The sequence below is a fragment of the Manis javanica genome, chromosome 11 (assembly GCF_040802235.1).
Source record: "Manis javanica isolate MJ-LG chromosome 11, MJ_LKY, whole genome shotgun sequence".
NCBI classification, from domain to species: domain Eukaryota; kingdom Metazoa; phylum Chordata; class Mammalia; order Pholidota; family Manidae; genus Manis; species Manis javanica.
Window position 1 is genome coordinate 57,799,355 of NC_133166.1, and position 26,226 is coordinate 57,825,580.

Here is a 26,226-nt window from a genome sequence, read left to right on the forward strand (position 1 = left end):
CTTGGTTTTCTCTTGGCTAGAGCCAGAAATTCTATATAGTCTTACTTTGCACAGGAGGTGAGGTTTAGGCTCTAATATACAGGATCTAATTTTATAGTTGTATCAAATTAACAATATCAGACACTTCGCCTCTTCCTAAAACAATCTGAATGGCTCTATGGTCATGTGGCTGACTCATTTTGGCGTAGTGCACTGTTGGTCCATTAGCAACCTACATGTACAACTTTAATTAGACTTCCTTCTCTAAGAAGTGATGAGGAGAAGGCCAAAGCACCTATTCAGCTTTGCATATTTACATACTCGTATCTGAAAGGAATATAAATGAAGCCAATGATTAAAGACTACAAAAAGAAGTGAACAAAAGCTCTTCTCTTCTCCTGGTGCCAAAATCATTGTTAAAAACCCAACCTTCTTCAATTTCTGTTTGAAGCTTTGTTAAGAAGGTTTGGGTCCTTTTCAAGATACCAAAAACAATCAAGCAACAAGACAAATAAAGGAACAAAAATAAACTAACAAAAAAACCTTAGGTAGATCATGAGTCTCTAGATTGGCTAAAATATTTCCCTCCCAAAAGAGTCTTACTTCTCACCTGTACTTTACAAATAGAATTCTAAAGATTTTTGGTCATTAAAATATAAGAAGCAAGAAAACTTCTTTTTATTCTATTACATTCCAAAGATTCTGGCACACATCAGGTATTAAAAACATTTATGGGATAAATGAATAAATTAGTGTCCTGAATCAAGGACTGATGAATGAATGATGACTGTTTTCTTATGAAGATACAAAATGGGGATTCATGTGCCAAAGCAAACATTGCACTGAACAAAGTTAAATTGGCAAGGAAGTCTTTACTCAAGGATTTTGCAATAGAAGAGAGTCCAGAACTCATTGTGAGTTCAGCTCCACTGAAACAGAAGATGAGTTTTTCTTTTCCTTTTTTAATTTATTTTTTCTCTCTCTTTATAAGCACTGGGATTGGCTAGTGGAAAGGTTAGTGGGAGGCTGAGGAATGGCATGTGTCCAACAATTGAGTTCTTCCTGAGTTTGCAAATGCTTTCCTAGCTATTATGCCTTCTGTGTTTGCTAATTGGTGCTCATTGAAATTAGGCTCCTGATTTCTTAACAGATACTGGAAGATGGATGTTCCTTGATGATTACATTTCAAAGAAATTTCTCTTAGGTCCTTGGGAAAGTATTCCTGGGTCATAAAACTGGCAAGATCATTTTTAAAAGATCTGCATATATGTCAAAGAGACAGAGAAAGGATTTACAATGGTAAGCTTTTTTAAAGTATATGCTTTAAGGAAAGGGAACTTAGGGGCATATAGTGAGCAAAGAGACCGTGTAAAGTTTGGTCAAGCTGAGGAGAATGATAAGGGCCTATTGGTCACATGCATCTTCTTAACAGAAATTAATTACAAAGGAAAATTTCTTCTTTGCCTCGTGTACACAGAACTCATATTTAAATATTGTTACATGCATTCAGCAAGAATTAAAATATAACTATTAAATAACAAATCACTCAAGTGTTATTTAATAGAATAGGAAGCCAAATGCGCATAGTATTTGTCTTTAGTCAGCTGGTATTAAGTATCAATCCCTTAGTCTTTGGTTTATTTTATTCTGTTACATCACTTCTGTTGGATGATAGCCATGCTGGATTTGTAACTCCTGCTGATTTCCCATGCAATGATAACTTTCTTCAGATTTGAAGCCTCAAGCATCAGAGGAAGTGAGAAATGGGCTGTCATTTATGTCAAAACTCTTCATCTTTATCACTATTTCATTTCATGTTTTGTCAGTTCATGTCCTGAGTTTGGGGAGTTGTTTCTTTTCATCTTTTCATTGAAGGATACTTGATATATATTAGTTTCAAGTGTACAACATAGTGATTCAACATTTATACATTATGAAATGCTTACCATGATTAATGTAGCTACCATCTGTCACCATAACAAGTTATTACAGTATTATTAACTACATTCTCTGTGTTGTACTTATTTATTTTATAATTGGACATTTGTACTTTTTGATTTCCTACACCTATTTGGCCTATACTCCCTGCCCCATCCCCTCTGTCAAGTACCAATTTGTTCTCTGTATTTATGAGTCTGTTTCTGGGTTTTTGTTTGTTTGTTTCTTCATTTTGTTTTGTTTTTTAGATTCCAAATGTAAGTGAAATCATATGGTATTTGTCTTGTTTGACTTATTTTACTTAGCGTAGTACCCTATAAGTCCATCTATGTTGTTTCAAATGATGATTTCATTATTTTTAATGGCTGAGTGTTATTCCATTGTGTATATGTACCATACCTTTTTTATCCATGTACCTACTGATGGACATTTAGGTTGCTTCCGTATCTTGGCTACTGTAAGTAATGCCAAAGAAAACATAGAAATGTGTACATCTTTCAAATTAGTGTTTTTGGTTTTTTTAGGGGGAGCAGAATAAATACAGAAGTAGAATTGCTGGATCATATGGTAAATCTACTTTTAAATTTTTGAAGAACCTCCATAATGAAGCGAAGCTCAATATCACTAGTTATCAGGGAAATACAAATAAAAAAATAATGAGTTATTACTTCACACGTTAGAATGGCTAGTCTCCAAAAGACAAGAAATGACAAGTATTGTTGAGAATGTGGAAAAAGGGGACCGGCGCCCAACGTCGGGGCTTGAAGGTAAGCTCTTTATACTACAGCACTTTCAGGGACAGATAGGATTCTCTCAGGGTGCTCGAGACCCCTCTGTGAAGGAATACAGGGTGAGAAAGGGCAGATAAAACAGAACTTTAAAGCCATGGGCCATACTGAGTCTAAAGAAAGAGGACTCTTTATTAAAGTTTTAATGCATATGCTTGGAGGTAGGGGTATAAAAGTCACCAATGGACAATTAGCAAAATTCTTACATTTTATCCAGGAATATTGTCCTTGGTTTCCTGACCAAGGCACGGTGAGTCTCGCAACCTGGCAGAAGGTTGGAGAAGAAATAAAGGAACATTATGCCAGCCACGCACCTGAGAAGGTCCCTACAGATGCCCTTTGCATTGTGGAATTTAATCAAGGAGGTTTTAGAACTTAAACAGCACATAGAGACCCTCCCGCAAAGGTCATCCAACTCGGAGTCTCAAGAGGAAAGCAATAGGCAGAAAACAAAAGGGAATAGGAGAAGATGTGGCACTAATAAAGAGACAAAAAGGAAAATCCCCTTAGGGTAGCTGATGAAGGTACGCTAGTTACCAGAAAGGAGAAACAAACACCTAAAGTCATGCTGGCATCAGCTTCTCCATATGATGATGACATCGTTGTCCCTGCAGATCAGGCAAATTTGGAGGAGGAAGCTGCCAAATATAATAATGAGAATTATCCACTTAAATTAGTTGCCCCTCCTTGAAGAAAAAATACTTCCTCCAAGAATCCCTTTGTAAGACCTTCTGAGTCTACTCCTATTAGTAAAGCTCAGAGACCATCACCGTTCCAGCCTCCTCCCCCCAGATTTGATCAGAAGACTCCGAATGGAGTTAAGGGCTGCCTTAAAGCAAGAAAACAAGAAGGAGACATAGAATTTGTGTTACCTAATAATTTTTGGAGGAGAATTTGACCATTAAAACGTCTCCTGGGAGCCCATCCCATATAAATTATTAAAAGAATTAAACGTTGCCTGCAAAGACTATGGTCCCTTGACACCTTACACTTTGCATTAGTAGAAGCTTTATCCGGTAGATGGATGACACCGCTACTCTCTGTAGCAAAACCTCGAGTGATGCTGGCCTCTGCCACCCTCTATGATGAAAGAGTAACTCCAGAAAAAGAAAGGAACTTACGAGAAAGTGCAGCCCAATGTAATTGTTTTTAGAATAGGTGCTGCTCAATTAGTTAAAAAGCCTCCAGATTCCAAGGTATCTGTAATCAAGTAAGCTAAAAAGAAAGAAGGCAATTGAATATTAATAACTCAAATCTTTGTGTCAGTTTGTCTGTGTATATGTTCTTTTGTGAAAAGTGTTGCTAACTGTAGTCATTGCATCTCAGTCTGTATATTTGTGTGTCTAAGTATGTGAATGAAAAATATTTTTTACCTCTGGAAAAATTGATTTAAAGACAAGCGCTTGTAAAAATTGAGCATTTTAAAACTTTCAGAAAATTTTAATAAAAGATATTAAGCATTAATGCTAATTTAAGTTAAACTGGAATGGACATGTCCTTATGGTTATCAGCTGCCTAGGTTTACCTAAAGTCATTTAAGTTGATGTTATCTGTTAAATCTTTCAAGAAAAAGTGCTTAAAAAGAGGTTTGACTTTGTCTAGTGTTTGGTAAAAGTTTTGTGAGTAATCTAGCATAGTTGTTAAGAATGAGTAAACTAAGTGTAGCAGGTAAACATCTTAATAATTGTGTTACTGTGTGTATACCTACAAACTGAGAAACTTTGTGGGAGAATTAATACAGTCATGCTATATAAAATTAAAGCAAATGAGTCTTGATATCAGGTACACAGCAAAATTAAAATTTTGTTCTCAGTTAAAAGGACAAAGTTTACTTAAACAATTAGACTGCTCTTAATGTTGAGAAGTTGCAAGAAGTTTTCTAATTGTTTTATCAAATTAGTTTTTCATGCTTAAAATCTCAATGAATTATCTGAGTATTTAAAATAATGAGATCTTAATATTAAAAGGACTAAAAGCTAAATTTTGCTGACAACTGTGTAGCCTTCTGTATTTGCCTTTAAAATCTTTTATTGCCATTCTGGTTAAATAGATAAGTATTGTCATTCTGGTTAAATAGATAAGTATAGTGACTTATAATTCTATTTAGGCTGTTTAGGCAAGTGCCTTAAAAATTTTCTGACAGCATCCCAAAATCAAATTTAAAAAGGTGCTTTTACCACTAGTTAACTCTGATGTTTTCCAGAGGGCCCCTGGAACATGTCAGGGGATTTTTTTTTTCTTATTGAGAAAATATTTGGCTAATTTGGCTTATTTATCTAATATATATTTACCTGGAAAGCACTGTCAGAGGATGATGCTAAACTTTGTTACTGAATGTTTTATGTTACAGAAATATCCAAATTTCTTTTTACCAACTTTCTTACAGTAAACTCATCAAATCTTTAAACATTGTCATTTATAAGTTTGTTGTCATTTTGTAGTCACTGATTACTTCTAAATTAGTAAAGAACTAGATTTCAGCAGAACAGGTATTGGTTACATAAGATTAAGTAAACTAAAGAAAATGATTTTGTGGCTTTTTGTCTTCAACGAATTCCAAACCTTCAATAAAATGGAAAGACCTGTTTACAGGGCAATAGAAAGGACCCGATGTTTTAATAACCTGTGGGAGAGGATATGCTTGTATTTTTAAACAGGAATCAGATACACCCATGTAAGTACCAAACAGACTCATCAGACAGGTCTGAACCACCACCTCCTCCCCCACACAACTTCCCGAGATGAAGTGAAAATCCCTGCCTAAGAAAAGTCCTTGAAGAACTTCTAGTACAGCATTTACAGAACCTGGCTCTCCAAGATTCCCGAGAAGCTTGCCCGTCGCAACCAAGTCTTCCCCCGTGGCAGCGATTAGCAAGATCAACTCCAGAAAGCAACCCTCCAACCTGAGACCAGATAGAGAAGCTGACGGAGGAAGCTGAAGCTGTAGATCGCCTTCAGGGTTTCTCTATTACTGGTAAAACTCTGTTTATTGCTATGCTTGAGTCCCACCCATATTAACTATAATCCCTAAATGAAAAATCTTTCCTACAGTCGGAATTATGGTGAGTTGTAGCTTCTGTCAGACCAGTAACACTGCATAGACCCACAGGAAATGCTGTTTATCAACTTCAAGCCTGTTTGCAAACTTCATATGCCTTTTTGCTATGTCAGAATTTGTATCTATGAATATAAGCAAAACTATAAATTCATTATAAATTGTAATAATTATACTCTTTCTACCTGTATTTCTGTAAAAAATAATGCAAAAGTCATTTTTATTGTGCACCATCCCCCATATTTGATGCTTTCTGTTACTTTAAATTCTGTGTGGTTTAATGATTATGGGCTACAAGCACTTCGTGATACCAGCACTCTCTTACTTCGGGGAAAGTGTTTTGTGGCAGCTCTCATTCTTGGTATTGCTGCACTCATTACCTTAGCAACTTCCCTTTCTCTTTCAGCTGTAGCCCTAGTACAAGAGACCCATAGTGCCCCTCCCTGATCAGTTGTCTAAGAATGTATCATTGGCTTTAGCCACTCAAGAGATTATTGATCAAAAATTAGAGTCTAAAGTTAATGCCCTGGAAGAGACCCTACTTACGGTCCTACTATTTTTATGCTTGTACCTCAGACTTCTTATGTTATTCTTCCTGTAGTTTTGAAAGAGCCCTGGTATGATGACCCAGGAATACAAGTTCTCCAGTTCATTGATCATGCTTTAAGCCACCCAAAGCAATTTGTAGATGCCTTAATATTAGGAATCACTGCATTACACTCATTAGATCATTTGCATTATCCACTACTGCTTTAGTACAAGAAATCCACACAACCAACCATGTAGACACTTTAAGCAGAAATGTTTCAGTAGCTTTATATTTACAAGAGCAGACTGATAAAAAAGATTGAGGCATGACTTAATGTTCTAGAAGAAACCCTTCTGTATGTAGGAAACCAAGTCCAAAATTTGAGAACTCGCTTGACCACCAAATGTCACAGTCAGTATAAATGGATTTGTGTGACTCCCTACTTTTATAATTCCACTGAAACTTCTTGGGACAGTCTGAAAAATCATTTATTAGGTATTTGGGATAATTGTAATACCTCTTTAGATATGGCCAATTTACAAGAAAAGACAAGGGCTATTAGTGAAGCTCATGTAACCTCAGTTATGGCTCCTGAAGTTGCTAATTCTTTCCTGGCTACCCTGTGACATTACACTACCATACTGCTTCATTGCCCTCTTTCATAAATCTTGGAATTTCAGCATTAATTATACTCTCCCTTCTCCTTTTCCTGGTCTTCATCCGACTGCTGAGCAAAGGAATATGAACAACCCATTTGGAACTGAAGACACTTCAGTTAGCTGCAAAAAATAAAAAAGGGGGAGATGGCACGGGCCATGCTGCTCATGTTATTTGACAAGGTCCAGGCATGAGGAAGAATCCTGAAAGCCAGGAAACCTCATAGCTGGCCCCTGCTAATTCCCACACTTATTTTTGCAGTTATGATGCTGGTGATTGGGCTCATATATGGGAAATCTTATGTATCTAAGATTTATTCATCTTTAGTAAATAACATAACCCAAAATTTTGATCAAAGCAGCAATTCCAGAAATGAAAGCAGTGTTATGGGACCAATGGTTCCAGGCATACTGCCACAAATAAGTGAGGCAGAACAACCCAGGCCTCTCTTAAAACTAGATGCAGTTTGTCCTCGCTTTTGTAACAATTTAAACATGACTAACCAGGATTTCTTTAGAATATTGGCAGAGAAGGAGTTATGGAAACCTGGGCTATGGAAAAACCCATTTTCCCAAGAAACATATGAAACAGTAAAGTAATAGAAAGAGATTAATAGTCCCCACTGCCCAGGACCCCCCTTATGTTGCTTATGATGTAGAGGACGCCTCTGGTATCCCCCTTGAGGAAAGAATTTATGAGCAATATAGGAAGATTTACATTTACAAATATCCCATATATAGAAGTTTATGATGAATCTGACAAAATATTACTGTATTAATGGTAAGGTAGTAAGAGCAGATTTAGCGTTATTATATGAAAGATTAAAGAGGACTGCAAGGCCCTGGTGCCTGTGGACACAGGAGGACAGGTGTAAACATCTGAAATTGTGGAATGAATATTATGAAAGAATAAGGTGATCCTATTGTATTAGTAGGAAAGATGAAGAATGTCAAAACTTACAGGTGATAGGTATACCATCCCTAGACTTTAGATGTAAGCCTAAACCCACATGTGTAGGATAAGATTTAATTAATAATATAACATTACACTCAATAACCAAAAGACATATAGCTTGAATTATATATAACCTGTTTAAACTGTATATAGCCTTAGACACATATCAAACTCTATATAACCTTACAATGCTTAAAAGTGAAAATCATAGCCCACATGCTGTCTCACGCCATTTTCTGTCTAGCACCTAACACGTAGCTCACATGAATCACTAATAAAAATAGACTAGGGGAAAGTTAAAAATTAAATGCAGCTACTATTAGAAGAGATGATGTTATTCACTTAAGGGTAATAAGCAGGAATTATGCAGAAACTGACAGGGAAAGGATTGTATTATTCATGATTAAAGAAAAATGTTTAACATTATGTATACCTTAAAAAGATATAAAAATAAAGACCCTGCTGCTTGATGTCAGTAGATGTTTCAACCTGGATTGGATGTTTTGTCTCCTCATTCATCTCCTCACTCGCCAACACTGTCTTTTCCTTTGTAACCCACACCTTGGCTGGAGCTGGACTCTGGCAGGAACCCTTATGCATTATAGGTGGGAATGTAAACTAGTGCAGCTACTAAGGAAAAACAGTATGGAGGTTGTCCTGAATATTCTTGTCATCTTCTTGCAGGGTTCTTAAGCTTCTCTCTTTAATAGGAAATGACTTGTTCCTGTATCTTCTTGGCCATGAGCATACATGATTAAAAGTATGAAGGATGAAGGTAAAACTAAAATTTCTGATAGTCCTAGACTGGTTACATATTCAGTAAAATATAAGAGAAAGTACTTGTAGAACCAATCTACTTTCTAAGATTAGAACAATTCATTGTATGGATCAGGTTTCAATTTTAGTTTCATGGACTTTTCTTTGGGTATGTGAAATTAGCTTAATTAGAATATGGTTTTGTTTTAAAACTAACATATTTGTAATTATCAGTTTGAAATACAATGAGGACACTTTTTAAAATGTATAAGACAACATATTGTCAATCAGTAAAATTTATTTTTAAAAAGGAAGACTGTAAAGGCTCAATTTCATCTTCCATATACTAGGAATAATGTTTTGATTATTAAATATTGCTTTAGAAAGAAGTGGATGTCAGGGAGGAAAAAGCAAGAGCGTATTAGAAATAGACCTATAATGCAATTTTAAATAAGAATTTTCATTTAAATGTAAACTTTTTAAAGTAATATTTTAAAAGTAATAATATTAAGAATATAAAAAGCTATCTAAGAGTAACTTATTTTTAAATACACTTAAACCATTAGCCAAGCAGCATTGTGTTTACTGCATAATTATAGATGCTTCCTCAGAGGAAAAACAGCTTGTCTCTTTCAGATAAAAATATATACTTTTTTCATTCCATGAAGACAGTTGCTTCTGGTTTTATTACAAATAATCCTGTGCTATCTGTCTCTATAATTCTAAAACATAAGAAACTTTTTCTTAACAAAATTACAAACATATAACCCTGATTAAATTGACTTGCAGCTTTAAAGTTGAACTTGGTTATTTTATAGAAAGCTTTTAGTTTAGTAATAATTCTATATGGATAATGAACCTAATTGGAGATATGTATTACCAATTTTAACATAAAATGGAAATTTTGATGGAGCAATAGGTACCAGAAGGTGGCCATAATATCCTTGACACATATCCTTACACTGGGTCAGAGAAAGTGCATGCCTCCCTTAAACAGCCAGAATCATCTACCTGATAGGAATTTGAATAAGAACTAGCCTATTGCACTACATCCAAAATCAAAGTTCCATTAAATTACTTACAAACTGAGTTTAAATTATCTAGTATCTTTAATTTACTCTATAGAAAAAATTGTTCAATTGTACTCATTCATTCAATCAACAAATATAGAACTGTTCAAATGGCAGAATTATTAAGACATCATCATAAGAAATTAGAGAGTTCTAAGTTTGAATTTTAGTTCTGCTATCTATAAATTGTGCCAGTGTTTTTGTGGCAATTAGATGACACAATTCTTTGTCCAGTGATACCTACAGAGATATTTCATTCCTGTTATGAATAAGTCAAGCCTTGCGTGTGACTGAGGTGACCAGGATGCAGCTGAGTCTTCAGTATTTCTTGGGGTTTCATAGGTAGTTTGAATACATTCTATGGTACCTCATCACCTGGTATTATAATACTCTTTCACCATTTTCATGCTCATTTGGGATATATATAAAATATTCTACTTTTTCCACATTTTACTAGAGCCATAATGGAAGGAACCTCAGTGAGATGAAACCAGGATCGTGCAGCCATTCCCTCTGTGAGGTCTTGCCTCCTTCAGGGGCTTTACCTGAGAGAGAGAACCAAAGTCCCTTCTTGGATTTCAAAAACACTGTGGTTTCTACCATTACCTTCCTCCAAGCTTGAGCCAGGATGGAGCGGAGAATGGAGAGAGTAGGTGTAATTTGTAGAACTGAGTCCCTTTTCAGTAACCTGTTAGTGTTTATTCACTCCATATTTCTTTTTACTTCTTTCCCATCTTCTCTATGACTTATTTATTTACTTATTATTCTGGGTAGTATTTTACAGACTTTTTATGTTTTTCTCTGAAATTTAGTCTACTCCTGGACTCAAACTGAAAGCCTTTCTGCTGCATTTCTGTTAGAACAACTCTTCCATCAGTCAGTGCATAGGACTTAAAAATTTCCCCCATGGGAGTGATGTCAGGACTACCAGCAAAAAGTGAAAGGATGTGTAGGAGGGTGTTTGTATATATATGTGAATATTTCTGAGTGTATGAGTATGCTTGCATGTGTATAAAGTGGTGGCGACTAGAAAAGAGGGATAACAATATTTTCCACACAGTATTCTAACACATCAAATAAATTCACACACTCTCCCAAACCAAGGTTCCCATTCCTCTTGCCTGCTGTGTCCTACCATCCTCTAAGATATCCAAGACAGTGAAAAACTCAGGAGCAAAATCCATTAATAAGTTTGTGTTTAGGACTGTGTCCCACATAACACAAAATTAATGGGAGAATCATTCTTACTGCTTAGTTATGAATTATTCTTGTAGTGGTAAAATCACTAAAGACCAGAATATATTGGTTAACTTAATTTCTGCAGTTTGTGATTGATCTGATGATTACAAAGTGATTCTTAAAAAAAAAATTTCATTTCTTATTAAAGACAATATTGAACAGAATTAATTACTACTGTGAGGAATTGCTGTAACCTAGAATAATATTCTTAATTTCAATAAAATACTTATTGTTTGTTTATAACAAAAAATAGATGCTTTAATAACCATGTATATATATGCTAAAGAAATGGACAACCATTGTAATTTTCTAAAATTTAGGAAGTTTCATTTTGCTGACCATTTTTCTGAATCTTATAAAACTTGGTATTTGGATAAATGAATTATTTAAAATAGCAAGCAGTCTTTCCTGATGCTTGGCAGAAACACAGAAAGTATGTTAGAATAGTCAGAAAAATCAGGCAAGGTAAAAATTTCTTGAAGTGTATAAAGAACTCTGGGATTGAAGTTATCTATGGCATTGTACCATCCTGGAGGAGATTCCTTTAAGTTATTTGTGCCTTGATTAGATAGTCAAATGCCAGTAAGATAACCACCACCTCCACACACAACTACTCCATCTAGCCATATGCTTCACCATCCATTCCCTACTTATTCACTGAGTCACCTCAAAGGTTGCATCTTTGAACAGGAAGCACATGTAACAAAACCTAGGGCTTTAGAGCTAGTGTTAATATGGTCAGGAGTTTCAAATGATAAGATTTTGAATTTATATTCTCTCTGCTCATCCTCAAACCCAAAAAGAGATAACCAACTAGACTATTCTTAGCAATACCTGGACACAATTATTTTAAAAATACCTAAAAGTTTAAAAATACCCGAAAGATAGTTCTTTTCCTGAAATATTATAGCTGTAGGCCAGAGGGGTTCTCACCTCCTGGCAAGTTCATTTTAGACCAATAAATGACAATGGAATGTCTGAGAGTAAAATGTCTTACACCAAGCTTTATTCTTGTGGTAGCAGGTCCAGTGCTAGAATCACATCCGCCTCTGACAAGTCTACAATTCATCACTGTCTCTGCCTCTGGGTCTCTCAGCCTCCCCAGGCTCTGCCTTCACTCTAGGCTCTGTGCCAAGCACTGGGCAGAGCTCTTTATATAACAATACAGGCTTTAATAGCTTCTTGCCAACACATGTGCAAGCATGCACTTGAGCAGTAAGGCTAAGTATTATATCATTGCATGTGCACAGTGTGTGAGTAGATTAAGATTAAATAAAAATCCTGGCCATAGAATTTCCATTTTCCCTACAAATACCAACATGCCGTTTTCTTTTTCTATGCATTGTTACTTGTGGAATTAGAAGATGTTATTCTGACATTGATTTTGAATTCCCAGCCTTCTTTCTTTTCTTCTTCAGCTCATATTATCATTTTTATACTATATAGTTTATTTCCTGAGGCTACCTACACATTTTCATAAACATAATTAGAAAAACAATAATCAAATCCAAAATCTTTTGACTCTTAAAACATGACTCAGCAGATTTTCAAAAACTTTAAGGGTTTTATCTTATTAGATTTTAAAAGACAATTTGTGATATAGGAAAGTAATTATAGGTGTACCTGTATATTTCTTCTTCCATTTATATAAGAACCTCAAGGCCATCTTTAAGATGTTGTTTGAAGTATGATGAAAGACAGGGAATAGCATCTTTTTATCTGTCAAGGATATCCTTGCCATAAAGTTGCACAGACTTTAGAAAGTCAAGGTTAAAGCTAATTTAGTTAACATATCAGGAAATGAAACTTTCATTAAGTGTTGAATTTTCATTCATATTATTTTACAAGGGGGACAGATAGCTATGTGATAATTATGCAAGCAAAATGGACGTGTTTATGAGTGAGTTACTTATCAAAAGACACTAAACATTTGTTTTATGAGGTAAACATTGCTATGAAACTAACATTTAAAAAGAATAGCTTTACAAGTGTGTCTTTTTTTCAGCAATGATGTAAACAATGTCTAATTTCTTTCAACCCAAGGGTCTGACTTATCAACATTGCCTTCATTAGTTTTTTTTTCTGTGTATTTGGTGCAGCTTTTCAACAGCATTTAGAAAATCCTAAAAAAGAAAATACATCCAAAATAAAGTAATATACATGCATTTTGACAGTCACAAAGTTAAACAAAGCTTTCATATATTTACTGCTAAAAAATTGGTAATTATTCTAGTAAGACCACATATATGTGCCATATACTACTAAGTTTTGACTCTAGTGGGGAAAACAGATTGTGTTGTTCACACTTCTTGGTTCCTTCCTTACCCTTTCCACAGAATGCTCCCAACTAAATTTCATAATTCTCAAGGAAACTCAAGAAAAGAAGGTTTTATTTTTTTGTTTGTTTTTGTTTTTGTATTTTATTAGCCTCATGATATCCTACATTTTTTAATACACATAGAGATCATACTTCTATCATGTTAAAGAAAATGAGCTGAAAATAAGAAAAACATCAAATATGTGCCAGCTCTGCTTTCCTGAATTATGTAAACTGGCAGTTTTAATTTTTATTTGTTCTTAAGTCACAAATGGGAAATTATTCAAGGGCCTGTAATTCTCTTCTTGAACACTTATCCTTATAGACATTTTACTTATTTCATTTTAGATTTTTGGAGGTACACTGTAAGTCAAAATGAAGAATAATATTAAGCAACTTTTAAAGAAAACAGTGTTTAAAAATAATTCTCTAATATAAAAGAATCATTTATGATCAAAATTTCTTATGATAATACAAATTGTCTTTATAAAATATCCAAGATAAAGAAATTTGCATTTAAAAAATTCTGAATTATATCTGTCAGATTGGCATCTCTTCATTCAGCATCACAGACCTCAGGTGTTCTCTCAGTCTTCTCTGCGGCCCAACTGCCATTTGCTAGTTTACTCACTTTCCCATTCTCCCGGAGAAATTTCCCAAACCTTCTCTCTGCACAAAACTGTAACATCCCTAATCCATTCTAAATCAGTTTGCACATTAGTATCTTATGCTTTTGAAAAATAATTCAAAGAGACCTCCTCATCTCCCATTACCTAAACCTAACAACTTACAAGAATTTATGCCTGTATGATTTTTCTACATTACTTCTGATCTTGTTGTGCTGCACTGACGGGGTCTTCAGTACAGTGGTGATACAAATGATGACAGTGGTTATCCTTGTCTTGCTCTTCATTTTAAAAACATAAAACATATGACATCTAATGTGCCTCTTTTGATATTTTACTGTCTATAGGCTTTGTGTAAAACTAATACTCCAATTAAGGAAATCATCTGACGTTGACTTATAATCCTAGCTAGCTGATTTAATTTTTTTCTTTTCTGAATCTCAACTCAGTCAGGTTTCCTTTGAGTAATCATAATCATTGGTTCACATACTCATTTTGTTGGCTCACATATGATCTGCTCTCTTTATTCGGCTAGCTAATTATCTGTTTGTATTCAGTAAAAATATAAGAGCAACTGCAAATATTTTGTAAATAAGGATTGCATATAGGGACTGAGGTTACACAAGTGTGTTGGGCGTTAGGTGAGAGAATGAGAGAATGTCTGGATGGTCGTGGCCCAAAGATCAGAAACAGCATAACTATGATATTAATCTTAAGCACAGAAGAAGAAAAAGAAAGAGAAAATCATTCTGAAAATCTGAGACTCCACTACAAGAAATACAAAGGGAGCTACTGGCTTGGTCTGAATAGCTGCCAATGTTTGTGGAAGTTTCTATATCTTTGGAAGTCAACATGTCTATTACCATTTCTGACCATGACATCTGACAGCAGCAGTTTAGAATAATAATAACCTCAATTTCATGACTGCCTTCAAATTTCAGGCAAGTACCTCTCCTAAGCAAACTTGAAGATCCACAGAGGGAGAAGAATTCTGGAAAATAATTGGCAAAAGTGATGCTGATTTAGGCAAATAATTTATCATAGTTCATCCTTTTGTCAGTACAGCATTCAGACATGTCCCTTATTAAACATATTTAATTTCTGATTAAAGACGCTAATAAAATAATTCTTCAGTTTAACTAAATGCAATTCTCTCACATAAAGCTAGCCATACCAGTTCTTTCCCCAAAAGGGGAGATGCAGAGACTCATAGAATCTCCATGTAATATTCTTTCTTTCTGCAGTGAAGTCACACTGTCCTTTTGATATCCTATAATTTAAACACTAAGCTTGAGGTTTAACTTCTAATAATACACATTAGAGTTGGAGGAAGAGAAAAAGAATTGATTAATATCTACAAATAGTATAAAAGTAAAGAAAATGCATAAAGAGCACAGTAATTAATAAAGGGGTAGCTAATAGTAATTACAAGTTTCTTCTTCAATATCCATTTTGTTTCTATAATCTAGTCAAGGTATCTCACTGATTAGGACAACTCATATGTATTTCTCAAAGTGTCTACACTATTAGCTGTTCCTCTTATATTTGATTTCTGTAGTTTTCAATTAACTATAGCCATAGGCATGGGGTATACTTAGAGGATTCACAGAGAATCTTACAGTTCAAGTTATATTCCAGGTTTATTGCTTCCCTTGTATAGTAATGACCTAATTTTCCCCTTAGAGGTAGGATCTGTCATCACAGTCAGCACACTGATCCTTTTCTCTGAGTTGTGTTTGCCTCCAGGTAAATGGATTATTAGTTTTACTTATGTAAAGTATTTCTTCCTTAGATTATGAGGTAATAAATAAAACATACAATTTCCTTGTTTTGTTTTCTGTACCTATTGTATCATAGTTATGGCATAAAATATCCTAAATATCAGTCACTGATTCAGAGCATATACCATATCTGTCAATGCCACAAAATGTTGTCCTTCAGCAGTGCCATACACTTTTCTAAAAAGCATTGCATCTTTCTATCAAGACAGCTGCCTCAGAGCAATGGGAAAAATTGTTAGATCTGTGAATATTTTTTTTAATTTCTGTAAAATAAATTTCCTGGAGATAAGCAAGCATCAGTGTTTGGAATATCATGGTGAAAAATAGGACATTCTGTAACTCTCCAAGTGAGTTTGGGCAGAAGCATTAGTGATACTGAAGATGAGTTTATATCTAGAGTGTGTTCCTATTCCAGAAAGTACAAATGGCTTTCCTTCAACCAGCGGGCTACCTGGTCTACTGGGAAATGATGCTATCTCAGGATCTCAGTGTTACTCTTTATTGTTGATAAATTGTCACTGAAGACTGCGGTCCGATCAACTATAAAAAGTAATATGCCATGTAGCTCAATCCATGATAACTTCCATACTTGCCAAAATTAGTCCATTGATTAAAGGAAAGGGTGGTTGAGGAAAGAGGCTCACTGATGTCAACAGAATCTGTTATTTTGTCCACATAATTTTGGACAGTTTCCTTACTGAGGATTTACCATAGATACAAATATCCTCAGACTTCACGCCCATTCAGGGAGATTCATCCAACACACATCTTCCTCACATCTCTGATGCTTTTCAACTACGTTGTTTTCAATTTCTGATCTCCAGAGCAACCACTGAACACTGCCCGTTAGGCAGTATGAATCAGTGTCTCCAGCCGCCACCTTTTCAGGTGACGTGACCAGCCATGTACTCTGCTCAGAGTTCTGCCCACTGAAAGGTTATTCCCTTCACTACTGTCTTTCATGGCTTCTCCCGAGTAGGGCCAGAGTGCTGTCTGTATCCATTCACTTTTGAAAGGCTCAAATGTTTTACTAGGCCCTAATAGGATCTGTCAAACACTGCATTTCAACATCTCCACTGTCACAGACACTTGTGCACCTACAATTGACTGAGTCATATATATATGGCTAAAGTGGTAAAGCACTTTTCTCAGCATCCAGAATCCACTGAAAAGCCTTCTTTGGCTCTTGGCCCCTTTTGGGTAATTCAATAAATAGGCTTAAGGAGCATACAGCAATGAAATACATGTAGCTCCCCAAATCCAAAGATTCCCAGTAGTAACTGTCCTTCTTTTGTTAGTGGTAGGATCCTATATTACCAGGGAGAGATAGGTATTTGTTCTTTAATTTGAAAAGGTCACTTTGTTCCAGACAACTAGACCCTTGGTATTTCACTAAAATGGCAGGTCCCTTAACTGTGTAGGATTTTCTTCCCATGCTTTGACACATGGGTTTCACCAGTGTCAAATCATATGGTATGATCAACATAAAAGACCAGTGCTTTTCCTTATGGAATGAAAGATGGTCAGTGTTCCTATAGACTAGATTATGACCAAAGGCTGGAAGTTGATATAGCCCTATGATAAAGCCATAAAGAAGTATTGTCATGCATAGGTAAAAGAAAACTGAATCTCACAGTCTTTACTATGAGGAAGAAAATGAGCCACTCATAAGATCAGTAGTGGAATATTAGATGAGGTTGGTAAAGGAGTCACTTCTGGAATGACAGATGCAATGGGATCACTACCTGATTAAGTTCATGAATCCACCATCATCTTCAAAATTCATCCATCATTCACACAAAACATTTAGTGAAGTTAAAAAGGAACATAATAAAGATCACTACTTTTGCAACCTTTGTTTGAAAGGCATTAAACTCTAAAGTTCCTCCATAATGTCGTATTGCTTTCAGGATGTCATATTACCAGGTAGAGATAGTTTAAATTACTTCAACTAGGCCTTTTCTACCATTATAGCTCTCATTTCATTGGTCAGTAAACCAACACGGGACTGTCCGGTCATTAAATATGTTGATTCTCACAGCACATTTCAGAACTTGGAAACTAACCACAGAATGGGCAATAGTGTAATAAGGTTCTTCATCAAGATAATCTATTCTCTCTTGCATTCACAGGACCCTGGGTCTTTGAACTTGTTAAATCTGGGAATTTAGTGAGGGACCATGATCACCTGCTGTAGTGATTCAAGTTCACCAAGCCTGAAGATTTTCTCTTTTCACTTATATAAATCAAGTAAATCTTTAGTGGACTGCCCATTTATTTCAGACTTAGAAATGACCTGATACTCATAATCAAAGACTTTCTAATGGTCAAATTGTTTTGATGACTTCCCATTATGTTACTTAGGTGCATCTTTTTTCTGATAGTTAGATGCTAATATTTGGCCCCTGCCATTCTGGGTTCTCATCATCCTTATTAATGTCAGGGACACTATTTTGATGGAAGCATTTCCCACTGTGATTCCTGGGCTAAAGATTACAAGTGCAACAAGAGCATTTTTAGGATGCTGTAACTTCCTCAGCAGTGCATTTCTAGAAACCTCTGTGAAAGGAGTATTTTCTGGGCTTTCTTGTAGTACATAATGAGGAGGTAGGTTGGCATCAAAACCGTGATAAATACACTCTGGGATTTCTATCTTCCAAAACCTTTTAATTATTTTATTTTCTTCAAAATACAAAGGCAGTCTTGACATTTCAACTTCATTCAATGTGTTCTTTCATTGGTGTCCAGTCAATGAACCAAAAGAGTAAACTGTTGGAGTCACTTCTGTCTGCTTGAAGTAACACACTAAATCCAGACTGTCTTGTTATCATAATTTTAGTAATAAATTCAACTTCATCCAAAATTATATTCCTTTCAAAATGGTACACTATCTTTTAGGTCTATTTTCTGCTTTTATTATTTGCAAATGTTTGCAGATCTTTTGGTGTTTTTGATCTCTTTTCCTGAATCATATTTGAATCTAGTTATAGACCTAGAGGGTGCTAAAGATATAGAGGGGCTATCCTTAGACAAGGGAGAAACTTCTACCCTTCTTCTAAGAGGGATTCCACTTCTAAGGGATTTACTGGAATTGTGAGTTCAAGGTCCACAACTTCATCAGAATCTGCCAATATTTCTCTATCCCACTTTTCAGACTATTACTTTTTTATATAAAAGTGTCATTGATATAAGCAACTTATGTTGGTTTCAAATATATAACACAGTGGTTCAGTAGTTACCCATATTGTTAAATCCTCTAGTGCAGTTAATATCTACCAACATAATAAGATGTTACAGAATCATTGACTATATTCTCCGTGCTGTACTATGGTCCCTGTGATCACCTTCTTTTGTGATTGTGAATTACTGTGCCCCTCTGTCTCTTTCACCTTCCCCTGAACCACCCCATCCTCTTCCCTAGTCCCTTGGTAAACACTAGTCCCTCTCAGTGTCTATAAGTCTACTGCTATTTTGTTCCTTCTATTTTGCTTTGTTTTTATACTCTACAAATAAGTGAAATCATTTGGTTGTTGTCTTTCTCTGCCTGGCTTATTTCACTGAGCATAATACCTTCTAGCTTCATCCGTGTTGTTGCAAATGATAGGATTTCTTTTCTTCTTATGGCTGAATAATATTCCACTGTGTATATGTACCACATTTTCTTTATCCATTCATCTATTGATGGACACTTAGGTTCTTTCCAAATCTTGGCTATTGTAAATAGTGCTGCAATAAACATAGGGGTGTGTATGTCTTTTTGAATCAGGGATTTTGTTTTCTTTGGGTAAATTCTTAAGAGTGGAATTACTGAGTTAAATGGTATTTAATTTTTAGTTTTCTGAGGAACCTTCATATTGCTTTCCACAGTGGTTGTATCAATTTACATTCCCTCCAACAATGTAGGAGGGTTCCCCTTTCCCCACATCCTCACCAGCATTTGTTATATCTTATCTTTTGGATAGTGGCCATCCTAACTAGTCAGATGTAATATGTCACTGTGGTTTTAATTTGCATTTCCTTGATGATTAGCAATGAGAAATATCTTTTCATGTGCCTACTGGTCATTTGTATTTCTTTGGAGAAGTGGCTGCTCAAGTCATCTGCCCATTTTTTAATTGGGTTATTTGTTTTTTGGTGTTGAGGCATATGATTTCAGACTATTACTTTTTCAAACAATGACTACAAGTTAATATATTATACCTATGAGTCTGATTTCAGTTTTCTTTATAATTCAGCCACCTGAAAGATAGTTTGAGGTTTTTCAGAAATCTCAACCTTGTGGCTATAGGAGATCATTGCTCATTTCAAGGCAGTGATAGATTTTTCTAGTTTGTAATTTAGATCCTGAGATCATCATTTTTGTTTTCCAATTCCTCAACATAGTTGGAACCAGTCAACTTCACTCCACAGATACTTTTCCGCCACTATTAGTCTATTGCAGCAGCTACATTTATACCCCACTTATCTTCAAGGCATTTGACTCTGGGGGATTCCAGGTGCAAATTAAAGTAACTGTTTTGCACAAGAAAAAGAGTCATTATTATCTTTAATATCTCTATCCCTTCAACCGTTTCTCTTACCAAAAACTGTATCAGTTGGTATTTAGGCAGAAAGCAGAGCTCCTACAAACATTATGGGACTAAATGCTTTGATATGTGATTAGGATAACCTAGATGCTGGAGGGCTGGGGAGTAAAGGTCTGAACATAGATTTCTAAATAACTGGAAGCAGTTACCTGTATGGACATTGCCATGTCAATGGAAGACGTCATGTTGGTAGAAGTTGCCACACTTTGGGAAGTTGCCATGTCAATGGATGCTGCCATGTCTGTAGAAGCCACTAAGTCTACTGCCACCATGATTTCCATGACTTTCCAAAAAGATCAGTGGCCTCTGTTTCTCAACTGCCTTTTGAAACTCATCTGAGTTCCTCTCCTTGTGAAACATGAAACTAGAGACATATAAGAGAGGGAGTACTGGGAAATCATAGATCAAATTATTTTAAAGGCTTTTTTTTCCCACTCTATATGCATACTCTATAGTCTACTTTTTCTTAGTGATTGTCATATGCTCTGTCTCTTGGTATGCCTAATACTTACTTATTGTTTGAAGGAAAACCATAAAATGTTCCAGACGGTATGGCGATCCTCCCACACAAAAGCTCACCCTTTGCTGTAGAGATGGGTGGGGAACTGATCACTTTAAATCTAAAAGGGACAGAACCCAGTTGAGAATGGGTAACAGATTTGATAAGGCTCAGTCTTATTCTGTTTTTTTGCCCTCTTCTTAAAGCATAAGTCTGCAGGGCTTCCACACCAAGAATCTGGTTTATTCTTCATGGCCTCTCTCTGGCAAGACCTGAACATTCATCTCTTAGCTTCCTGGTATGATGAGACTATCAAAAGCTCTACTCTGATTTCTCCTGTGCTTCCACCTTAGCGTTTCATCTTCTTTCCTAGACAGCTACAGACTTTGGTCAGTGCTTGAGGGCAGAATAAGCCATGTGTTAGACTCAGTGATCCATTCTTCCCTTTTCTCGTGGATGTTGACCACTGGCGTTCTTGATTATTTTTCTCCATTTTGAATAGATCACCACAGTTTCAACCAGTTTTCCTGGGCCCCTGAAGTAGTTCTCTTCTGGAAACAGACCCAGATTCTCAACTTCTTGTGTGATATCCAGAATCAGAAAAAGTCTCAAAGCAAGATGCAGTTCCTGAAAGTTAGCTCATTTCCCCAAGGTCATCCCTTTCTAGAATCTTGATCTGTGTAACTGCTTCAGCAGCTCTGTGATGACTTTATACAGATTTTTGTTGTTGATTGTTTTGATAAAGATTTTCAGATTTTCTTTTTTGGTGGAAGTGTTTGCCTGCTTCAAGCTACTCCAGCAAAATGCCAAGCTTTATATCCATCTTCAATTTTTTATTAATACTTTAGCATATTTTCCCCAGGTAGAGTATATATTCATATTATACCAGGATTACATGAAGGTACCCATTTTCTTTCAACATAGTCATCACTAGATACCGTTAAAGTATTTTCTACCAAACAAAAGAACAGAAAATTGTCTTGAAATTAGTTTGTCTTTTTATGCCTGCAAATGAAGTTGAACATCTTTTAATACTTATCTTTTAATTTTCATTTTTTAATTCCTTCCTTTTTACCCTTTCCTCTCTTCCTCCTTTACTTCTTTTCTTCCTTCCCTCACTATCTTCCTCTTTTCTTGCTTTCTTTCTCTCTCTTTTTAATTTCCATTTCTTTGAAAATTTTTGCTATTTGCCCCAACTTCTGCTACATTTGTTGGTTGATTTGTTTCTTTTGTTTGGGGTTTATTTTAATTAATTAGCTAAGTAATTTTTACTTTTTAATATCAGTACAGGAGTTTTCTTTCCATATGTTAACATTTTTCTATATTGTTTTACTTATTTTTATTTCAGGTTTCCTCCTGCTCTGTCTTTAGATTTTGCATTTGTCAGTGGTATCCTTTCATTCAGAAAATTTAATTTTTATGTTTTTAAATATGTCAATTTTTCCAAGTTCTAGCTTGAAATTTTTATGTCATTTACTCCATCAGTAATATTTTGTTACTATGATTTACATTACATATTTCCACCTACTACATAATGAAATGACTTCTAAAATAGATAAATTATTTTGTGTAGCTGTGATAAATATTTCATGAATATTACATGTATCATGCACAAAAGTAATGTCAATTGAGACAAAGAAATGGCTTGTTATTTAAAAATTTTATTTTGTCTTAAACTACTGAAACTTTCTAATTCTACTTAATAGGATCAAGTGAAATCTATGCACATCATTGCAAAGAAGTGTAAGGTCAAACTATGTCATAGATGTCACATTTTCCTACATCAATTGAACACATGATACTCTCACAAAAGGAAGTTAATCAAGGTACAGCATCTATCGATTCTGATCTTTCTGAAACATTCTTTACCTATATTACATATAAATGAAAACTGGCAGTTTCTGATCATGTTTCCTTATAAATACTCAATAAATCAGTACATTGAAAATGATGTCGATCAGAAATAAATTTCAGGGAGTGCTTTTCTATACCAAGTATTTTAGGTCTAGTTGGTAGACAGATGGCTTGCCAATTAATCCATTTTAAGCCAACACTAGTGTATAGCAAGGTAGACTCTTCAGTGTAAGTAGTTTGGACATAATTCAGGGTAAAACATCTACTTTTACATGATTTGCTTTGAACATCCCTTGAACTTTGGATCTGAGTTGGCATAGGCCTTTAGTAGACATGATGCAAGCCGAGGCACAAACAGTCCTTGCATATTGGGGCCTGCTCTCTGGCTACTGCAAAGAATCTACACAACCAAGCCAGAACTACCTGAAGAATAGTAGGACATACGTGGTCAAGTCATCTTTTTACTTAGTTGACTTTGAGCCAATCACCAGACATTGCAGGAGGCTAATTTGAAACATTCAGGCCTAGCCTAGCTGGTCTAGAGAAAAAGAATTCTCAGCCTAGTGAACAATTTTATAAATGTTTGTTGTCTTAAGTCACTAAATTCTGAGTAGCTGATTTGCATCAAAAACTTATACAATGTTCTTACTGGGCAATTGCCTATGATGTTTCAGACATTATGCAATATGCATATGGCATTGGAAAATAATTCATAGATGTTAGGTTTTGCTTTATTCAAGGCTTCCTTCCTTTGAAAGCTAAGACTCTTGATTCTTCATGCAAGTTTCCTCTTATTCTCCAAAGCTTTTTCTTCTTTTATCCAGAAAATGGACTGACTTCATAAATTTCACTAATAAAATAGGAAGTATCTCACGAACTTATTTTAATATACTAATTAAGAAGGCCTTTGTACTTTTTATCTTTTTCACATATCATTAGGGGAGAACCTCAGGTTAGATAGTTTATATTGCATGATCACATTTATTGGCAGAGATAGTACCTTTAGAAAAAGTTACTAATGATTCTATTCATGTATTATTATTTATGTGTTTTTCAATGTTTTATTTTTTAAGTAAGATTTTTTAATTACACAAATAGTAAAACTCTTGGAATTCTGGGGGAGAAATGATAGCCATGGATTATAAGTGACAATTTACAATTATACGAAGTCCCATATAATGTTACTATTATACTTAGAATGGAAATAACAATTTATATGTAACCCCTACAATGAAATGACCCTTTGTTTGAAACTCTAGTTAGGTGCATGAAGCAATGGAAAGATTCTATTGTCACAAAGTTCATATATATCTCAGTTTTCATTTGTTAATGAATAGTAAAATTCTTCTGTTTTAGCTACTTAGAAAAAAATAAAGTACATTTACAATAGACGTACAAAGTGACTTTATGCTAAAAATTAAACAGTGGCTCCCCCATTCCATCTTCATGATCTTTTTCACCTTTACATTTCCTATGATTACCCTATCAGCAACTATTCTTTTTCATCACTGCCATTGATAACCCGATGGCATTGTGCTTATGGATTAATTGGCAAGCCATCTGTCTGATATCCATAGTCTAAGTATTTCTACATCATATGCCCTGGCAGTAAACTGCATTAATTCTGTCAGGAGCATTAGTTTAATCTGTGAAAGCTGCAGCAATTTGTCTGGAAATTCCAGCTGGCATAATGCAAACATCAGCACCAGGCAGATGATTTTTGACCCTCATAGATGAATGTAATCCTCTTTTTATTATACTTATTTATGCTGCTCCCCTATATTTTATTGCTTTATTATCACTGTGCTTTGTTCTCTGTTTTTTTTTTTTTTGATAATGCCATAATATGGCAAAACCTCTTATCTAGTGAAATTATTAGCTATTTCCTCTGGATAGAAACTCACTATTTTGATAGACTTACAAAGATGTGTGTGATGTGGGGAAGGGGGTTGGGGGGGAACCAACTGACTTAAACTCTTTTTTCAGTTTTTGGATTCTGAGATTTTCATGATAAACTCAATAATTCAGTTGACTTGGAGCTTACAAATGTTACTACTAAACACTGTTCTCAAGTACCAACTATTCTCTTCTCTTCTCAAATTATTTTCAATATAAGGCCATTTATACTGAACATGAGATTTTAACATGTACATGTTTGTATATGCATTCAAGATCCCTTTTGAGGGCTAATTTCTTCTTCTATTTCATTGCATATTTCTTGTGCCCATGTTCACTCCGTTAAATAGCTTCTTCCTAGATGATGAGTCTCCAGCCCCACCATGTATCCTGGTGCTGCTAATTGTAATTTCTCCTTTATCATCTCTGAATGGCTTTGTCCTTATAATCTGCTTCCTTCTTAAATTCATATTTGGGTAAATAACCTGCAATTTTGTCCCACATGGTTGGAATCCTGGAAGCTGCTGTCCAAAATTTCCTAAATGCCTGTTAAAAATTCCAATAAAACTTGCTAATCAGCTAATGTTTTCTCCATGTAAAGTTTTATGTAAAACCTGTTTGCAAAGGCCACAGAACTCTTCATTACAATCAATTGATGCATCTAAGTAAAAAATTCATTACCTAGTTATTTTTACCAGCTATCTAGCTGTTCGTTGGAAAACTCAAAGGTGACTATGCTTCCCATGAGATTGCCACATTTCTCTAGCCAGGTCTGATGCCAGATTACCAATCCATCAGATCTCATGGATGCCCAGGTCCTGAAATGCAACATATACAAAATTAAGTGGTTTTGGAAATGCTGCTCTATTTAAATTATGAAATCAACTTTCTGCTGCAATGATTTGTATTTCCTCCCTCATTTATTTATGTAAGCATTTCTTCAGTTTCTCACTCATTCCAAATTTATTATTTAGATCCTACTACATTTCAGAAACTTCATTTAATACTGTAGTTAAGTGTTAAACAAAACAGACATACTCCTTGCTGTCATAAACCTTAGTGGAATATTCAAGTAAATGTGCATTACAGTAACAGGAGGACATGAAAGCTAGAGAAGGGCATGTAAATTGTCAGAAAAGTACAGATGAGGGCAAAATAGACAAAACTTGGAGTGGGAAGACATTTCTTTTTCTTGCTTCCCTTTTATACCTTATTTGTTTCAAAACAAAATTCATGTCCAAACAGGGAAGAAAGAATAAATAAGTTTTAGCCCAATTAAGAAATCACAAAGTATCATTCTACCCCCAAGGGATAAATAACATACCCAAAGGCTTTGTAAATTATAAAGGGCATGACACATTTTTAAAATTGAAAGAGCTTCAATGTGGCTAGATCTAAAAGTGTGTAGATAACACGTCTAAGAAGAAGTGAATAACAATGACAAGAAGGAATGAATAGCAATGACAGAACCACCAAATTATGGAGGCTTATATTTTATGTAGGAGAATTTGGATTTTATCTTGATGAAGATGATGACTATTTAACTGAAATGGGGACAGGATATTTTAGAACTGTAATTCTCACTGTTATTGGTGATGGGTTATGGAACTTATAAAACTGGAGGTGGCAAAAGCAATAAAAATACTGTTTTAACATTCATTATAGAACAATTCCAAAAATCTTCTTGCATGGAGTTCTGGTT